Genomic DNA, 17296 nt, shown 5'->3' on the forward strand with positions numbered 1-17296 from the left:
CCGATGTGGAATTTAAAGTGTGCAAAGTGAAATGCGTGTCGATTGGTATGCACGTGTAAATACGCATATACACACACACATACACACACACACACACGATGTAGAAGTATGTTTACGTCATAGGTACTGCAAAGAACTGCGTAGGGGCGATAGGCCCAGGTAAAGCACAGCAGCTTGAGGGCAGGGAGGCTTCACAGCGGGCTTCAGAGTCACTGGAACGACCTTGGCCCTCACGCGGGCTGTTGAGTGTTCTCTTTCACACCTGTTGTAATAATCACTTCTCCAAAGCGAACGTTTGCTGTTCTAAAGAACGAGAATCCCACTGTGCAGAACTGGGTGGAGTTCTCTGACGGGAGGGCATGGGCTCCTGTCAGCGGTCGCGAGGAGTGGTCAGAGGCCCCCGCCGCCCCTCCCGTGACGGTCCAGGGCTCCCTCCGGCCAGAGCCCCGGAGCCGGGAGAGCCGAGGGCCGGCGTCCGGCAGGGCTGCTCCACGGGCAGAGCAGGAGGAAGGCGTGGAAGGGAAGAGCAGGTCAGCCCGGCGGCACGTGTCACGGGCAGGGCCAGCCGCGCTGAGCAGACGGCACTGTCCATCCGGGCCGCCTTCCCCCCTCCCTCCGGCGCTCCCCCCCCCCCCCGCCCGTCTGCCCCAGCCCCCTGCTGTCCGGCGGCCGCGCTGCCAGCACAGTCCCCGGGGGCGGCACCGCCTGCTGCGTCCCAGGGCCTCCTGAGTGCACGAGCCCGAGCCCGCTGTTGCTGACTCTCCTGGGGAGGCCGAGTTCTGATTCCTTCAACCCCCGCCAATGAGCGAGGGGCCTCCCAGTGGATGCCTTGGCCTTGACACGTGGATTCAGTTGATCATGGTCATAGAAACGCTTTGGCACCCCGCGCCGCATCCGTCCTGCGCAGAAGCCGCCTCAGGCCCCTGCGCTTCTGCCAAGGCTTCAGGGGGTGCGGCCAGCCTCGCGGGGGAGGGTCCACCCAGAAATCCCGGAAAGGAGTCATCAGGCCACCTCAGCTTCCAGAGATAAAACAAATACCCCACCACGTTGCTTCCATGTTGAGGGGGGGCCAGAGTTCGGTGTGCAGGTCAATAACTTTAGGCTTCCTGAACTACTTCTCTGTGGTGATCGGTAGCAGCACGAAGCCTGTAAGCCAAACGCTGACTGTTCAGATGACATGTCCGCCCCCCGGCCCTCAGGGCCCTTGGAGAAGCTGGTGATTGTTCTGGAGAACACTGCACGTCCTGGAGGCCCGTGCTGGCCTCGCCTTCCGAACCGGTGGGCGGCCGTGCCAAGCCAGGGCCCGGCAGAGAAGCCCTGGGCCCCCGGGAGGGCAAAGAGCAAAAGGCGACCGGCTGCCTCAGGTGTCACTCTCGAAAGATGCTCCGTGTGCCAGCGATCAAGGCCGGAGGCGCGCGCCGCTCTGGGAGGGAGGAGGCAGCGTCGTGGCAGCCAGCGGGCGAGGCCCGGCAAGGAGCTCCGGACCGTGCGCGCCTCGCGTTTCGGGGTCACTGGTCAGCGACGCTGGTTTCGTGCAGGCTGTGGGTGGGGACATGCGGCCTCTTCCTCGGGGAGAAGGGGTCCCCCTGCAGCAGGCCGCGTCGACGGCAGGAGGACCGATGGGGAGCAGGGGCCCGCGCGTGAGCCTCTGGGGTTCTTCGTACCGCTGCCCGTGGAATTTTATCACAAAGCAACACGTTGGATAAAGTTCAAATCGGAGGCTTCCTAAAATAGTGGGCAGCCAGTCGAGAGCTTAGAGGTGGGGGGACGTGCGCGTCCTTGAATCCGTCGGGCGGCCCCGGTGTTCGCCCCTGGGGCGGGCCTGCGTCAGGCGGATGTGGCGGGGAGGTCCTAGGTCCTGGGCAGACACTTGGGGGGGAGGTCCTAGGTCCTGGGCATTCACGGGGCCTGAGGCCGGGACTGTTACTGTGTGCCGTGTACGGGCACCGGCCGTGTCAGACAGTTAAGAAACACGTTCCCGAGTTACTCGTCACTGAAGCGTGGCGAGGATGCTGCAGGAGCTGAAACCGCGCGCCGGTTCCGTCACCTGACGGGGCCGTTTCTGGGGTTAGTGGCGAATGCATCACTTCCGGTTCAGCTTCTTCCTTTTGCAAAATAGAAAAACTTTCTTTTTTCTTATATTTTACAGGTGTTTGTGAGGTCCTTTGAGACCTATTAGGGAAAGTGAAAAAGATGTTATAAAATTGAAAGTGTTATTTGTTATGGGTGTTGTTTAAAATAAAATCTGGCCTAAAGCAAAAATCTCACCATCAGAGATCTCGGTCTCAAGTTTCACCGGAGCGTCAGCAGACTTCGCTTGCAAAGAAAAACTAAAACGTTCCTCGTAAGTCAATCTGATGCCGTCATCGCAATGAATAATACTGCGACCTTCAATTAGTTCAGTGATCGAGCTCTACTTAATAAACATGTGGGCACCACGAGCAGAGAGTGACAAAACCCCTTAGAATTTAGGAATCATTAGCTGGCCATCCCATTGGAATATTCTAGAACTCTGTGTGCTTGCAAGAGTATGGGAAGTAGGATGACCCACGGGCAGTTGGTCGCCATCGGTGAAGCTTTTCGCAGACGGGCTGTGGGAACGGTGCGCGTGGCCCGCGGGCCGCAGGTGGGGGGAGGGGCGCGGAGCAGCTGGGAACCCGGCTCCGGCGCCGCCGCCGCCCAGGCCAAGCGCCCCCTCCCGCGCGCGACCTCTCCGTCCTGCGACCGCCCTGTGCTCCTTCCTCGCATCCGGGGCCGCCCTGAGACGCGGTCAGCCGGAGGGCGGGGCGCGAGCCCTGGCCAGGCCGCCAGCAGACGGGCTGTCCAGGGACGGACGTGGGTGGCCTCCGCGTTGCTAAGGTCCCTTCCACCCCTGGGCTCTGTGTCCCAAGACTTCATCAGCGACTCTTTATTGCTCGTTCTAATGCCGCGTGAAAGCAGAGTCGGGTCTTTCTCGAACCCCACAGGGCTGTCTGCCCGCCCTCCCCGCCCGTGACGGCGGCCCCCGCCGTCCACGCGAAATGCTGCCGGGCTCCGTGCGCCACCCTGGCGGCCTGGCGGCCCGCCCGTCTGTTGCTTCTCTTGCCTGGCGGCTCTCTGCCAACGCGGGCAGCAGCGACGCTGCCCCTGGTGGCCCACAGGTGTCAGCACCGGGATTGCCAAGTGGCCTTTGAAGTCCACGCAGGAAGACGGCGGGCACCCGGGGCTGCGTGACAAGCGCGGGTGAGTCCAGGCCGCACGACACGAAGCGACTGAACTCCGGGCCTTTCCTGCTTCCCCTCGGCCCCTCCCTCTGTCCCCTCGGCCCCTCCCTCTGTTCCCAGCCCATCGCTTGGTCAGTGACCGCGACGCGGGCTCGTGGGTTCCTGGGCTGAGACCCGACTTCCAGCTGTGTCTGCTGCGCTCTCTGACCCGTGGCGGAGGCTGCCACCTGCAGGTCGAGGTTCTAACCCCCGTCCTTGGAACGTGCCGTGTTTAGCGACAGGGCCTTTCAAGAGGCAGCGTAATTAACGCGAGGTCATGGAGCTGGGCCTGGACACCTGGGACCGGCGGCGTCCTGAGACGAGGAGACGAGGACACAGACGCCTTGATTTTGCAGGAACCGTGTTGAACAGACCACCTTGCCGCATGGGCCTTGCCTGACAGACATTCCTAACACACAGAGGACAGGTGCTGTCGGCTAACCGCCGGCATTTTCTCCACACGTGACTCAGAACAAACAGGTGTGCAGCTCACTCTGATTAGTAACTGAGTCTAGGGCCGTTTGACGCCTCGTGGGAGTGGCAGGGGACGGCAGACGGGCGCTGCCGAGCGGCGGGACCTCGGGCCGGCCCGCTGTCTCAAGGCAGATCCGGAAAGCAGTGAGCGCGAGTGGGTTCCACGGTGCCAGCCGCCGCTGGGAGACAGCTGGATCCTGGAACGTTTCAGAGCGCAGAATTCCAGAGCATTCCGGGGAATGCGGGCCTGAGGGGTGGAGCCTCACGGCTGTCCACCGGCGGTGACGCACAGGCCTCCGCGGCAGAAACGTCGCCCGGTGTGTACGCGGCGATACGGGATGAAGAGCGTTCGCCCACCGTGCGTCGGCTTTGTGAGGATGCGACGGCGACTTAACCATGCGCACTGGCAGCGGATCGCGTGCGCTGAGCGCTCACTACGTGATCACATCTAATGAACTACCCGTCATAACTTTCAAGATAGATGTCATTGTCCCCCATCACACAGATGACAGGTCGGAGGCTCAGAGAAGATTAACTTCCCCGAGATCACACAGCGAGGAAGTGACGAGGGCCGAATTCATAGCCAGGTGCATCTGACTTCTGAGTTCGTACACAAAGCCACTGTCGGCTGAAGGGCACATGTCTACCACCCCCTCACCCCACTGTCATCCGCACCCCACGTAACCACACCCTGCACTCTCCATCTCCCTGTGTGAGCTGCTACTGGAACTGCTCTTAGGTGTCACGCAGACTCCATCACCCAACGGATGTTAACCGCGCTCCCTCTGCACACCCGGCTCTGTCCCAGGGGCTTGGGGGACGAGGGGCGATGGACACACAGAACCTCCTGTGATTCCGCCTCCTGTGTTACAGAACTCAGAAGAATGTGGGAAGAAATTAGAGGCCACCGACGGCCCAGAGCGAGGCAGAGGGGGCGAGACAAGGCCTGGCTCCTCCAAATGCGGGTGTCCAGGTCACTTGGTCCAAATGGTGGCACTCCAGGGTATCAACGGAACTAGCAGGCGAGGTCGCTGACTCAGCCGGTGGTCCTTGAGGAGCTCCGGGAGGAAGGAGGGCGGAAGGACAGAGACGGGCAAGGGAAGAAGACAGACCCACAGACTCCAGCTCGCGTGTCAGATCTGGTCCCGAGCCACACGCTCCTGGGGGATGACATGTGAGCCTGTGGATGGCCGCGGTGGTGATTGCTGGGAGGCAGCGCACGGCCTCCCAGGACCGGTCATGTCAGCTGAGCGCCGGTTCCTTTCGGTGAGGAGCCCTGAGTTCCAGCTCGAGATGCAGTGGACTCTGCACAGCGAACTCCAGCCGGGCGCCGACCTCACCCTGCGAGAATCAGGCGGGGAACCGGGGCAGGAAGAGCCGTCCCCGGGGGCGCCTGCAGGTTCTCTCTGTCGGCCCCGAGGGGGGCTTCTCCGGACCCCTAAGTGGGCTAGGCCCATCATCTGGCCTTGTTCAATATCTTATCAGTGGCTTTGGTAAAAGCATAGAAGTTACATTTGTCGTAGTTGTAAATGACAAAATCTAGGAGGGGTGAGGATGTCTTGCATGATTAAATCGAGATCCCAGAAGATCTGGCTGGCCGGAAAGCAGGGCCAGGCATCACAAGGAATTCAATAGGGACAAATGTAGAGTGTCCCCATGAACCCACAAAACGCGGGGGCAGGGCTGGGCGCAGGGGGCAGGCCAGGCCAGCAGCCGCCCGTGTGCGAAGGACTTCATTTGGTTATAACCTTGATGTGGGCATTTTGCATGATGAAGCCACCAGTAATTTTGATTTAATCCAGGTTACGTGACAAAGTCAGTAATTTGAATTCAAGACCTGACACTTGATCCTCTCTTGCAGTGATCAGAGTATACTGGTGTTGGTATCTGCGGTCATGTTTTCAGAGAGACTTGGATGAGAGGCAGCGAGGCTGGTGAGAAGACCCAAAACCAAGTCCCACAGATGCCACGGGAACCAGGCAGATTAGGCTGGAGCAAAGAAACCTCCAGACAATCCACTTGATCGTCCATCTAAGTAGAGAAGGTGTGGGGTTGGTTTTAAGGAGCAGAGTTAGGACCAGAATGCAGTAGTTATATGTGAACCCGGACCCCAAGGCAGGATGGAGGGGGCGTCACCGGAGCTCCCGTGGGTCCCGGGGCTGGCCTTCGTGGAGGGAGCGGATGGAGGGGGCGTCACCGGAGCTCCCGTGGGTCCCGGGGCTGGCCTTCGTGGAGGAGCGTCTGGCACTGTGACACACCAGGCGGACGCCTCGCTGGCCCGCGAGCTCTCTCTCCACCCTCGCGGGACGCCTGCCGGCTGTGACTTACACCCGCCCCGGGAACGAGGTTCACAGAGGTCAGGCGACTCAGCCGGTCACGTAGCTAATGGGCGGAAGGGCGAGACCGGGGTTCCGGGTCTGCCCAGCACGCAGCCCCAGGGCCTGCTGGGCCATGCGGCCTGGCCAGGCCTCCTGAGCAGGGCTTCGCGTGCAGCCCTGAAAGCACTAGTAACCGCCGACGCTTACCGGGTGCCGCGTGCCCGGCACTCACCACGCACCTGTGCGCAGCAACACAGCCACGCGAGGGGGTGTCGTTCCTGCTCCCGTTTTACAGACGATGGAGCCGAGACACAGGCGAGGTCGCTGGCCCACGTCACTGTCCTGCCCGGGCACAGACCCACGCGGCCCGGCTCGTCCGCCGCCTCTGCGTCTGGAAAACCCGCTCGAGGAGTCCCCTGGACTCTCAGCTTGAGTTCCACTTCCTCCCTTTGCGTTGACTTCGGGTTGCAGACAGTGGCCTCCGTGTTGAGGGTGGTGTAGGACACATCTTTACGTCACCAAACGGTCAAGCGCAGGGTCTGTACCACAGCGCAGACGTCCCCCCCCCGCCCCCCCGCATCCCAACCCCAGGCCGGAGCAGGCTCGAGATAGGAATCATCACACAGCACTGCTCCGAACCCCCTGTGACTTGTGTGCGGTCTAGCGACTGTTAACAGAAGACTAATGGCGAGCAGGCAGACTGATCGCGTGTCTGCCGTTATTGATACAAAGCGCCAGGGACAGTCTGTGGCTTCCTGGGGGCTTAGACTGAAGCCTCAGAGTATTTTCCTGAACCCGAGGCCTGTCCTCTTCAGAGCGGGGCGGTGGGGGCGCAGAGAGGGAACACACAGGGGCTTCGGGATTGCCAAGCTCGTCACCTCATCCGACCGCAGCCGTGCTCCTGGGAGGCTGCTGTTAAAAGGCCTGTTTTCCTGATGAGGCAATTAAGGGTCTCGAAGCTTCCAGGAGGTACTCACAGCCCCTCCGGTGACGAGTGGAAAGGCGGGGTTTACTCTTTGTCTCTCTGGCTTCAAATGTTACTGTGGCTTATACCCCGCTGCCTCCCCATCGAAGCAGTAAGAGCCAGGTGGGGCCACCCATTACGACGGGGGCCGTGTCCGTGGACCCCGTCAGAAGCCGCTGCCATCCCCGGCTGTGCAAGCATCCTGCTGCCATGACCGAGAGGAAAGGGGGGGCAGAGGAAGTGCCTGTGACGGGGACGCGTCTACGCGGGGCATGGTGCCCCAAACCTCGACAGGCTCCTTGGTGCTCAGCGACGTTTTTGTATTAAGCTTCCACAGGGGAGGACTGCCCTCCCCGGGTGTCCTGGGGGACCTTTGTCACCAGAACGCCCAGTCAATACCCACACCACGTGGATGTGAGAAACTTTTCTCCCCAACTTGCTCCAACACGTAGAAGTTCTGGATAGACATGCACAGGGAGTGGTGTAAAATGCCGTCCTGAGATCCAGGACGGGGAACTGCCAGGTGGCAGAGGCGAAGCAGCAGCAAAGACCCCGCCGGCCCACAGGGTCCCCAGGGTGAACTCATGCCCCGGGTGGAGCCTGCTGGCCTCGCGTGTGGCTGGGGACGTGACAGGCCACCGGCAGGTCTGGCCTCAAACTTCGGAAGAAGAGCGGACTTCTCCACCGGAGATTTGAAACAGGCGAGAGCCGACCGCTGTGGCTGCCGGTGGTGAGGGACCAGAGCCCGGCTTGGGGTGCGGGCCTGCCCCCCGCACACGCACGCACAGATTAGCACCCACCGTTGAGTCCAGGTGGGGGGGGGGGGCGGGAGGCGCTTCTCAGGCGCTGAAGTGCGTCCAGGCCGCGGAGGGACTGGTCACAAATGCAGATTCTGATCTCAAGGAGATGTGAGGCGGGGCCTGGGCTTCTCCACCTCTGATGATGCTGCTGGTCCCTGGTCCACACCACAAGGACCTTGGCTGGAGCTTGGGGGGACTTGGGGTGCATCAGGAGGAGAAGCAGTTTTCCTGAAATAACAGGGAAGAGTAGCAGAGAGCGGCCGTAGAGGGACTTCCGTGGTTGCAGAAGCCACCACAGTTTGCACCCACCAGTCTGTCTGCCTCCAAGAGGCAGAAACACCCCCGGCGGGGCCTGGCGCTTTCCAGACGCACTGGAAGCCCACCAGCCCGGCGCCCCGGGGGAGGCCTTGCTGGTGGGCGGGAGCAACGGGGGCGCTGTGCGGTGCCGCGGGGTGCCAGTGACGGGACGCAGAGCAGAGGGGACTCCCGGCATCTCAGATGCCGGGCTTGGCCGCGGGTCCGAGCGCAGGGGGCGGCAGCTGGGCACGGCCGTGACGCCGGAGCCGCGCGCCGCGGGGAGGGGCAGAGGTTCGTGCGGCGCCTGCGCCGAGCGACGGCCGCCCCGCACGTGCGGAACCGTGATCGGGTCGCCCCGCACGTGCGGAACCGTGATCGGCCCGCCCCGCACGCGCAGAACCGTGATCGGGCCGCCCCGCACGTGCGGAACCGTGATCGGCCCGCCCCGCACGTGCGGAACCGTGATCGGCCCGCCCCGCACGTGCGGAACCGTGCCCGGCCGCCCCGCACGTGCGGAACCGTGATCGGGCCGCCCCGCACGCGCGGAACCGTGATCGGGTCGCCCCGCATGCACGGAACCGTGCCCGGCCGCCCCGCACGTGCGGAACCGTGATCGGCCCGCCCCGCACGCGCGGAACCGTGATCAGGTCGCCCCGCGCGCGCGGAACCGCGCCGGGCGCGGAGGGACGAGGCGGACCACCCCGTCCAGGTGCGGCTGGCGCCGCGGGGAGCCGTCTGGCCTCTGAGCTGCGGCCCTCCGCGGACCAGCGGGGTCTCGACTCTGGGCGCAGAGACACGGTCCGGGAAGAGCGTTGGCTCCCGAAGTCACCCGCCTCCTGAACGGCCACCGCGAAGCGCCGGGAGCAGCGGCGACGCCGGCAGGGGCATCAGCCCTGCGCATGCGCGCGGCCCCCCCTGACGCCCTGCCTCGGGCGGGCAGCTTTGCGGTGTGGGGGGAGTGACACCTGGGTGAGATCCCGCCTCCAGACACCCCCGCCACCCCGGGCAGGTGGGCGCCACTTCGCTCCGAAGCCTCCGCCTTCCTGGGAGATGCAGACTGGCTCTCACCACCAGCGCTGGCTGGCACTGGCGTTCGCAGGCGCTGGGCGGATGGAAGGGAGCCGCACGTAGGAGCCACAGCGAGATGGGGACCGGAAGCCGGGAGTGGGCAGGGCCGCTGAGAACAAGCCCCTCGGGTGCGGGCCTGAGCCTCGGGCGGGAGGGGCCCGAGCAAGACTCAGCTGTGCCTTGGGGTTTTCTCTGAGCCGCAGGGAAACCCGAAGAGGGGACAGACAGCCTTCAGCCACTTTTGAGCTCTCAGCTCTCAGGAAGTCTCCGGTGGCTTCAGGGGAGTGGCGCATATTTAGACAGTCTCCAAGGTCCAGGAGCCACTGGCGTGTGCCATGGAAATCCACCCAACGCTGCAGAAGTCTGTGCTGTTCATTTGGATGGAGCCAGTTCTCGGGGGTGGGGGAGGGAGACGGACAGACAAAGAGGAAAACTGCTTTCAACAGCAGCGCACGCACACCCACGCCTGGTCTCCTGGTACCAGCCCCGAAGAGCTTCACAGTTGACACAAGTTAGTTCCGTCTGAGATGGCGCATTGTGGAGCTGACCACACTCGTCAGCATTGCGGCCCCTGAGGTTCAACAGGATTTCATTCCCGCCTCTGCCCGCGTCTGCCAGCCCCTGCTGGGTCCACGGCATCTTCGTTTTACTCCAGGTTCAAGATCAGGAAAAGCAGCCTGTCCACCCGGCGCCGAATCACACAAATCTCCACGTCTTTGGTTTGAAGGCAGCCTGTTTGGAAAAGCAGAAATCGGTTGATAAAGCCAGACGGTGAGCCGATAGGATGACTTTCCTGAGTTTATGCTCATGGTTTTAAGTAGTCTTCCTGAAATACCTAAGAGCATCACCCACGCCCCTGCATAATTAGCGGCAGGGGCTGTACCCTAAACCCGGACGTCCATGCCCGCAAAGCCCGGGGAGGCAGCGTCTCTCCCCGTCCACTCCTCGCAGGCCCTCGTCAGACACGGAGCCCGAGGCGGCAGAGGACCCGTGCCCTGGGCTGGCCTGCTCCCCGCGCTCCGTCCCGGGGCCGCTCCCCCCGGGGAGGTGGGGTTCCTCTCCACCTGGCACACCAGGTACCGTCAGGGGCTCGCAGAATCGGTGCGGGCACAGGGGGAGTGGTCGGAATCCCCCGGTTCTGGCCTGAGCCCTGCTGCTGACTGGCTCCGCCGCCCGGGCAGAACTCGGCACGTCTGTGCCTGAGCTGCACCCAAAGCGAGGACGGCGGGGGGCAGGCCCCGCCAGCGCCGGGCGTCCGGTTCTGCAGTGCCCACTGGCTGAACTTCCCAGTTCAACGCGCTGACAGTGGCAACATGGGCCTAAGTGGCGAGAGCCGAGTTGTGGGGACGCACCTTCTCCAGGACTGCCTCTGCGTCGGGCGCTGTCCTGGGTCCTGGCGGGGGGAGGTGCAGAGGTGACTAAGACGCCGGCTTCTTCTTCCAGGAGGAGACCAGGGGTCTGTCTGTTGGGAGGTGTAGCGTCTGCCGCGTCTGTGGGGTCAGTCCTGGGACCTGGGTGGGCGCCCTCCGATCCGTGTCACCCAGCCACTTTCAGGTCACCGAGGAAAGGCGCACGGGTGCCCCGGGCCCTCTGCACCGTGGCAGAAGTGCTGCTGGGCCGCGAGTCGCGAGCATGTACTCCTGGTCACGCTGTCGCCAGCCCGGTGACCCTCAGAACGGGTCCGCGCGGGCCCGGCAGCCGTTACTTCCAGACGTGGTGCACAGCGCTCGGCTCCACGTCCCTCTGCGCCACAGGATGCGCCTCGTCAAAGGTCGACCCTTCCCGAGCCACCGGTTCCATTTCAGTACCAAGCACCCTCACGAGAACCCACCCCCGGCACAGGCGAGATCCCGTCCTGCGGCAGGTGGCCCGCAGTGTCTCCTCTGCAGGACACGCCGTGTCCACTCACACGCAGAGCACGCTTCCAGGTGGCAGGTGTTGGGCGCGCAGCCCGGAACAGGCAGCGTGGCGTCTGGTCCCGGGCGCCATTTCAGGAATGGAGGGTGAGGGCCCAGCCTTCCCAGGGAGGCTCTCCGGTCTCCACCGCGAGCGGACGCGCTTGACCGCCTTGCCTTCGCTGCTTCCGTCCTGACCTGGGGCCTGAAACACAAGACTGTGTGGTCGTAAGTCGCGGGTTAGCCAGGAGCCCCGCGGACAGGACCACGCGCGGGGAGCCGGCGCGCTCTGCTCTCTCCAGATGCTGCTGCTGTGTGATCGTGCTCGCAAAATAACCATTAGCCGAGCCGCAAACAGAGAACAGATTCCTGAGGAGGAGGCTGCGAAATTCCTAGTTAGTGGGACGTGGATGCAATCTGCTTCTTAAGTGTTCCCTCGCCAAGACATGGATCATTTCTGGGGGAAAATCTCAGGGAACAAAATTCTTCATACGCTGTCAATGCCCTCAGATGCCTTCCCAACCTCCGGGAATGCGTGTTTTCCATACTCCTAAATCTCTTAGGCGTGTATTTACAGAACTCACCAATAACTGGATGGATAGATGGACGGATGGACGGATGGATGGACAGATGCAGTCAGACACACAGACAATTACGGGACTCACCGTTAACAAAACACGCTACTAGACACTCAGAAAACTTAGCACGTAAGAGTCGATCTAATAAAATGGTCCAGGGTTTCTCGTCATGCTGTAAAAGTTCATCTTTCTTATTTTTAGGCTAGTCTTACAATTTGATTTTAACATGCAAGGAACTTTGGCAAGGATGCCGTGGAGAGAAGATGGATCCCACCGACACTTCCCCGTGGGAGATGCTGACGCAGTTTCACGTCTTCGTGAGCAGGTTACATGGGAAAACCGTTCCGCTTAACACTTTCCAGAAGATGTCCGAACTTTTTTTTTTAAACCTAATTTGTAACTTTGGTAACTGGTCTCTAAATGCAGATGAAAAGGAAAGGTGTAAACATGTGCCCTGTAATCCACTGCTTGTCATCGGGTGCCACTGTGACTTTTGCCTGTCAGAAGGTTTTATTTTCTAATTTCAGAATCTCAAAGTTGAAAACACATTCAAGTTCATAGAGTCCAACCTTCCTGCTAACACTGGAGTCAGTATTTTTACAACCACCTTGCAAGCTGCTTGTCGATACTCGGAATGAAGGTAACGGCGTGGGCTCTATGACTGTGCCATGCTTCCAGGCTATTCTGCCATCGTCTGTCAGTAAAATCCTTCGATGTGTGCTCATGTCTGGGGAATGACCCCTTACATGCAAAATGGGAACCGAGTACCTCCTGGGGGCTGCACCCCGTTCTCATTCTAGCACAGGTGTGCCCGAATCACGTGAGTTGCTAGTGGGTTTCATGAATGACACTTGGGTCATTGCTAAACCCCCCAGCGTTCTATTATGAATGCAGTTGTTCTTTAGGAAAAATTCTAAAGTTTCTGGAAAACTATAAAAATGAGTGTTTCTGCCATCTTTTTATTATAATAGGAAAACTCGAGAGTAACATAGTATTCAGCGATAAGGGAGTAGCTGTGACTAGCTCAGTATGTCCACCAGCCCCAATTCTGTGCAGAATACGTATCTACGAAGACAGCAGCCCCAGCTCTACCTAGACATGACTTCCAGGGATGTCTGAGCTGACGGCCGATGGATGGAAAGAACCTAACCAAAGAAAGGAGCAAAAAGGAAATGTTTCAGAAAAAGGGAATAGAGAATCCATGAAGACCTAGAGCTGATGAAAACTGAGCATTGAATTTGTGGAGCTGAGATGAGCTCCAGGGGACTTACGTTGAGAGTAGGGTGCAGCAGTGGAGAGAGCCAGGGCTAGAGGACGGGCCAAGTCCAGGAGGGCCCTGTGGGGAGCTTGGCCATCACCCCAAGGGGAGGCGGGGCAGGAGGCCTCCGGAGGTGGCGTGGGGCGTGGGTGGGCTGAGTTGGGGGAGAGACGACCGTGGAGAGAGACGCTCAGGTGAGGGGCAGAGCCCGGCCCGCGCCGTGGCCGTGGGGACCAGGTCCTCGGGAGAAACGCTCCGTAGGCCATGGCGATGAAGAGGAAAGGGGGAGTGAGGAATGAGCCCCAGCTTGCTGGCCTTGTGGTGGGGGGGAGGTACGAACCATGGAGCCGTCGCTTGCTGAGGATTAAGGCAGGCGAGGCGGGCAACGTGGTGCTCTTTCAGGGGGGAGGCCGGGTGTCCGGGACGCAGATGGTGTCAGAGGGAAGAAGTCCTGGCTAGAGAGTCATCCCCCTGGGCTCTGACCCCAGGATGCTAGGTGAGGTTGCTCGGTGGCTGTTCGCAGGGTCGAAGGAGGAGAAACGAGAAGGGTGCCCTGGGCGAGTCTCAGGGAGGCGGGGGTCGGAGGCCTCGAAGGGCGAGGACAGGCGGAGGATGGCGGGGTTGCGGGGCCGAGAAGCGTGTCGGGGAGGAACACCCACCAGCGTCAGCGGCTTCTGAGGGCAGGTGGCAGGCACCCTGTGAAGCGCCTAGTGGGTTTAGCGCCCTGAGGTCCCGAGTGGTGGTTCTAGGGACTTGGGCGAGTGGTGGGGGCAGACGGCGGGCGCAGAGGCAGACAACTGCTCCGAAAGGTCTGGTTCTGAGAGCGGCAGGAAAGCCGGACCGGGTGCTTGCTCTTGCTGTGGGGGGCATTGTAAGGTTGGCGAGGCTTAGACGCGTTTACGTGGTGACAGAGGGGGTCCCGAAAAAGAGAGAAGGCGTCTTTGGGAGTGTTCGCCGAGGAGCCAGCAAGGGCTGCAGGGCTGGCTGCCCCGCCGCCTGGCCGAGAGGGTGGCACGCCGCCGTCCGGGCCACCGCCGCCTCGCCCGCCACCCGCAGAGCTCCTCCGGATCCGGGTGGCGGACCGCAGTCCTCAGGGCCGTCGCCGTGCACTGGCGTCTCGACCGCGGCGCCCTGGGCTCGCTCACGCGACCTTAAGTGATTTTTATTTTTAGCATGTGCACTTTATTTTTATACATGTGCACACTTTAGAAAAGCTAGAGTAGTTTAAAAAATTATAAAAAAACAGCTCCCCCGCCTCACAGCCGCCCACGCCCCGTTCTCGCGGGCGGTCCCTCTGGTTTTTATGCCACTTACCGCGGGGCCACGGAGACGCCCCCGACTGCCGTCCGTCCGCGCCCCCCCGCCCCCTCCAGGCCCATGCCGTCCCGATTGGGGGTTGCGAGTGTCTCCATTATTTTGTGCTCGCACACGCTGCTCGCCGACCGTCCCCGTGAGCGACCTGTCATTCACCCCGTCAGCGGTGTTGGCCTCTTTTGCCAGCTTGACGCCGATCTCTGTTAACGATCGCGGTTTCTTTCTCAGTGTTCCACCACCTCAAACACCTGTCAGTGCTTCCCAGGCGTGCTTAGCCGCGGACGCCCCTGGCGACGCCCCCGACAGCGTCCCCTGGGACCAGCCCGCACCCCACCTGTGCGGAGCCCGCGGCCGCCACAACATCCTCCTTCTTGGCACCAAGGCTGCCTGCTGCTCTGGCGGCTCGGGGGACGGTACGAGTGTCTTTATTCTGCCCTCACGTCCGACTGCTCGTTGGCTGGGTGTAGAATTCGGGATTGAAAGTTTTTTCTTGACAAGCATCAAGGCCACTCTGCCAACTTCCGCTTCTGTCGTTGGCATGTCCGGCGCGATCATGGTTTCCTCCCCCTTAACCTATGCTTTACTTCTCTTTGGAGCTTTGAAGTCTCTCTCTCTCTGGGTCACGGGCGTGTGCCTTGTTGTGGTTCTTAGTTCATTTCGCTCGGTGCTGGGTGGGCCTTTCGTTATGAAGCCTCATGTCCTGTAGCTCTAAGAAGCTTTCTTGAATTATTTCCTCCGTGGTTTCTTTCACTTCGTTTTTTCTGTTTTCTCTTTCTAGAGTTCATAATTGGACCTTCTGGCTTGACCTTTAATATAATTTTTTCTTTCTTTTATATTTCAGCCATTCTATTTAATTTTAATTTTTTTCTGTTTAATAGCCAAGGTTATTTCCTCTTTATAGCCGTCTGTCCTTTTTTCATGGGCAGAATTGCTTCTCTTATCTCCCCAAGGATACCCTCCGACCCCAGCTGCCTGAGCTCGACCTCTCCACCGAGGTGCAGCTCAGAACCCACACCTGCTGTGAGCGAGGCCGCCGCCAGGGCGCCCGCCCTCCGCGCCGGGCCGGAGTTCCGTGGTGCTGCTGCGCTGCACGCCCTGTGATAGGCGGCTCGTTTAAACCGGCCTCCCACGGAGGAGTCAGTCTGCGATCCCAGGCCTGCCATAGTCCTCTCCGGAGCAGGGGCTGCCCACTTGCTCTGTGGCAGCCTTGTCTAGAATTGTGAACATAACAAGTGACAGACGAGTCTTGTCGATTCGAAGTGAATGATAAGCCCGTCTAATGCCACCATGCAGGGCTACCTCAGTAAGCATTCCTCAAAGCACATCAAGAAGGTGGGTGTTTGTCAAATAACCTGAGTGTAGAACTTCCGGGTGGTTATAGTTTTTGCTGTCTTCTCAGCGTTTCATTCTTGCGTAATTCCACAGTGAAATGTTAGTGACTTGCTTTCATTGAGTCTTCCGTGAAGCCCTCAACTTGGGTTATATAGGAAAAACAAGTTTCTTTTCTCACTTGGATCTCATCGGTTTAGGAAATTTTTAATTGAATTATTCAATTGAAATTACTAAGGACAATTGGCACAATGGGATTGGAAAAAACACATCTAAATCTTGACCAGTGCACGACTCGGTTGGTAGGAACCAAAAGGCTTGGGCACATTGGAGAGTCACCTGCCAGCCTCGGCCTTTGGCCTGCCCGGGAGTGAGGGGCGTCGGGCTGTCCCGTCGGGAGGAGCATCTGCTGCACTCGCCTCTGTCTCTGGCCGGAACGGGTTTCTGTTCATCCTCTGTCTTGGGTTCCCCTTGTGATCAAGGGTACGTGTGAGCAGGCCAGCTGACGTGGGTCAGTGCACACCACAGCCTTTGGTCTTAGAACAGCACAAGGCCCTGGCCCGGGGGCCAATCATCTTGGTTTCATTGGAACCAAAATCCACGTGTCCGAGCTGTGCCCACCTGGCCATGAGGAATCTTGCTGGTCCATCTCCGGGATGGAGTCCCACTCCCCATTTCCGGTCAGCAGCCTGGGCCCTCAGTGCCCTGACGTGTCTGCACCCCTCCCCTCCCCCACCACTTCAGGACCATCACGCTTCGGAGGAGTGAAATGTAGATTCTCAGAGAGGACGTAAGTTGTCCAGTTGGCCTCGGATGACCTTGGACAGCCACCGTGCAGTTGGCCTCAGATGACCTTGGACGGTCACTGTGTGGTTGGCCTCAGGTGACCTTGGACAGTCACCGTGCGGTTGGCCTCGGATGACCTTGGACAGCCATGGCAGAGGGAGGTGGGGCGTCCGACTTGCTCCGTGTTCTCTTAGGAAAGGGAACCCCTCAGTACAGGTTGGAACAGGTTGGTGCTGACGGCAGGAAAGGATGGTTGTGTTTCCTGTTGATCATCCTCAAGGGACCGGCACCACTTTACGGCCACCGGTCACTGCTCCTGGGGGAGACCGTTCTTTTCTGTGGGGGCTCAAGAAGACCCCATAGAAAGTGCAGCTGACACATTGCATGAAAATCGCGTGGCCAGTGTAAGTATCAACCCATTAGAGGAGAGTTTCATCTGCGCCAAGGCAGGCTGGCGGCCATTCGGCGGCACCGGCTTCACGGTAAATGCGGTGACCTGAGAGCTCTACCTGGTGCCGATGCGTGTGGCAGCAGCTGCGTCCCCGAAAGGCGCTGCGCTTCCGTGGCTCCTGTGGCCGCCCCGCACGGAGTGACGAGCGAAGGCAGATCTCACTTCAAATTGACGGTCAGAACAAACGAAATCACGTCCCAAATCACACCAAGTCGCTTTGCCCCCTGCTGCCACGTTCCCGCCGCCGTCACTGCTGCATTTTACCGTTAAGTGGCCCGGGCCGCAGCCGTCCCCACCCCCCCCAGTGGATCTGGCTCAGTCGCTGGTGCATCTTCCCTGTTGCTGCCACCCGCCCGCCCTCGCTGGCTCATCCGAGCACAGCCCTGTCCCCGAGGCCGGACGCGATGGCCCGAGGGGCGGCCAGTCCCCGCCTGTCGTCTCCGGGCCGGCCGTGGCCGAGCGCCCGTCTGTGCCCCTCCCCGCGGCCGCCTCTGTCGCCCGCCCGCGGGGGGAGTTGAGTTG

At 60.6% G+C, this 17296-nt stretch overlaps 1 protein-coding gene across 1 annotated transcript in view; it reads left to right on the forward strand.

Moving 5' to 3' along the window:
• Positions 1–17296, forward strand: part of SLC35F3 (solute carrier family 35 member F3) — a 57982-nt gene that overhangs the window by 28372 nt on the left and 12314 nt on the right. The gene's annotated exons all lie outside the window — the stretch shown is intronic.

This window comes from Rousettus aegyptiacus, unplaced genomic scaffold (genome assembly GCF_014176215.1).
Source record: "Rousettus aegyptiacus isolate mRouAeg1 unplaced genomic scaffold, mRouAeg1.p scaffold_m13_p_18, whole genome shotgun sequence".
Classification (NCBI taxonomy): Eukaryota; Metazoa; Chordata; class Mammalia; order Chiroptera; family Pteropodidae; genus Rousettus; species Rousettus aegyptiacus.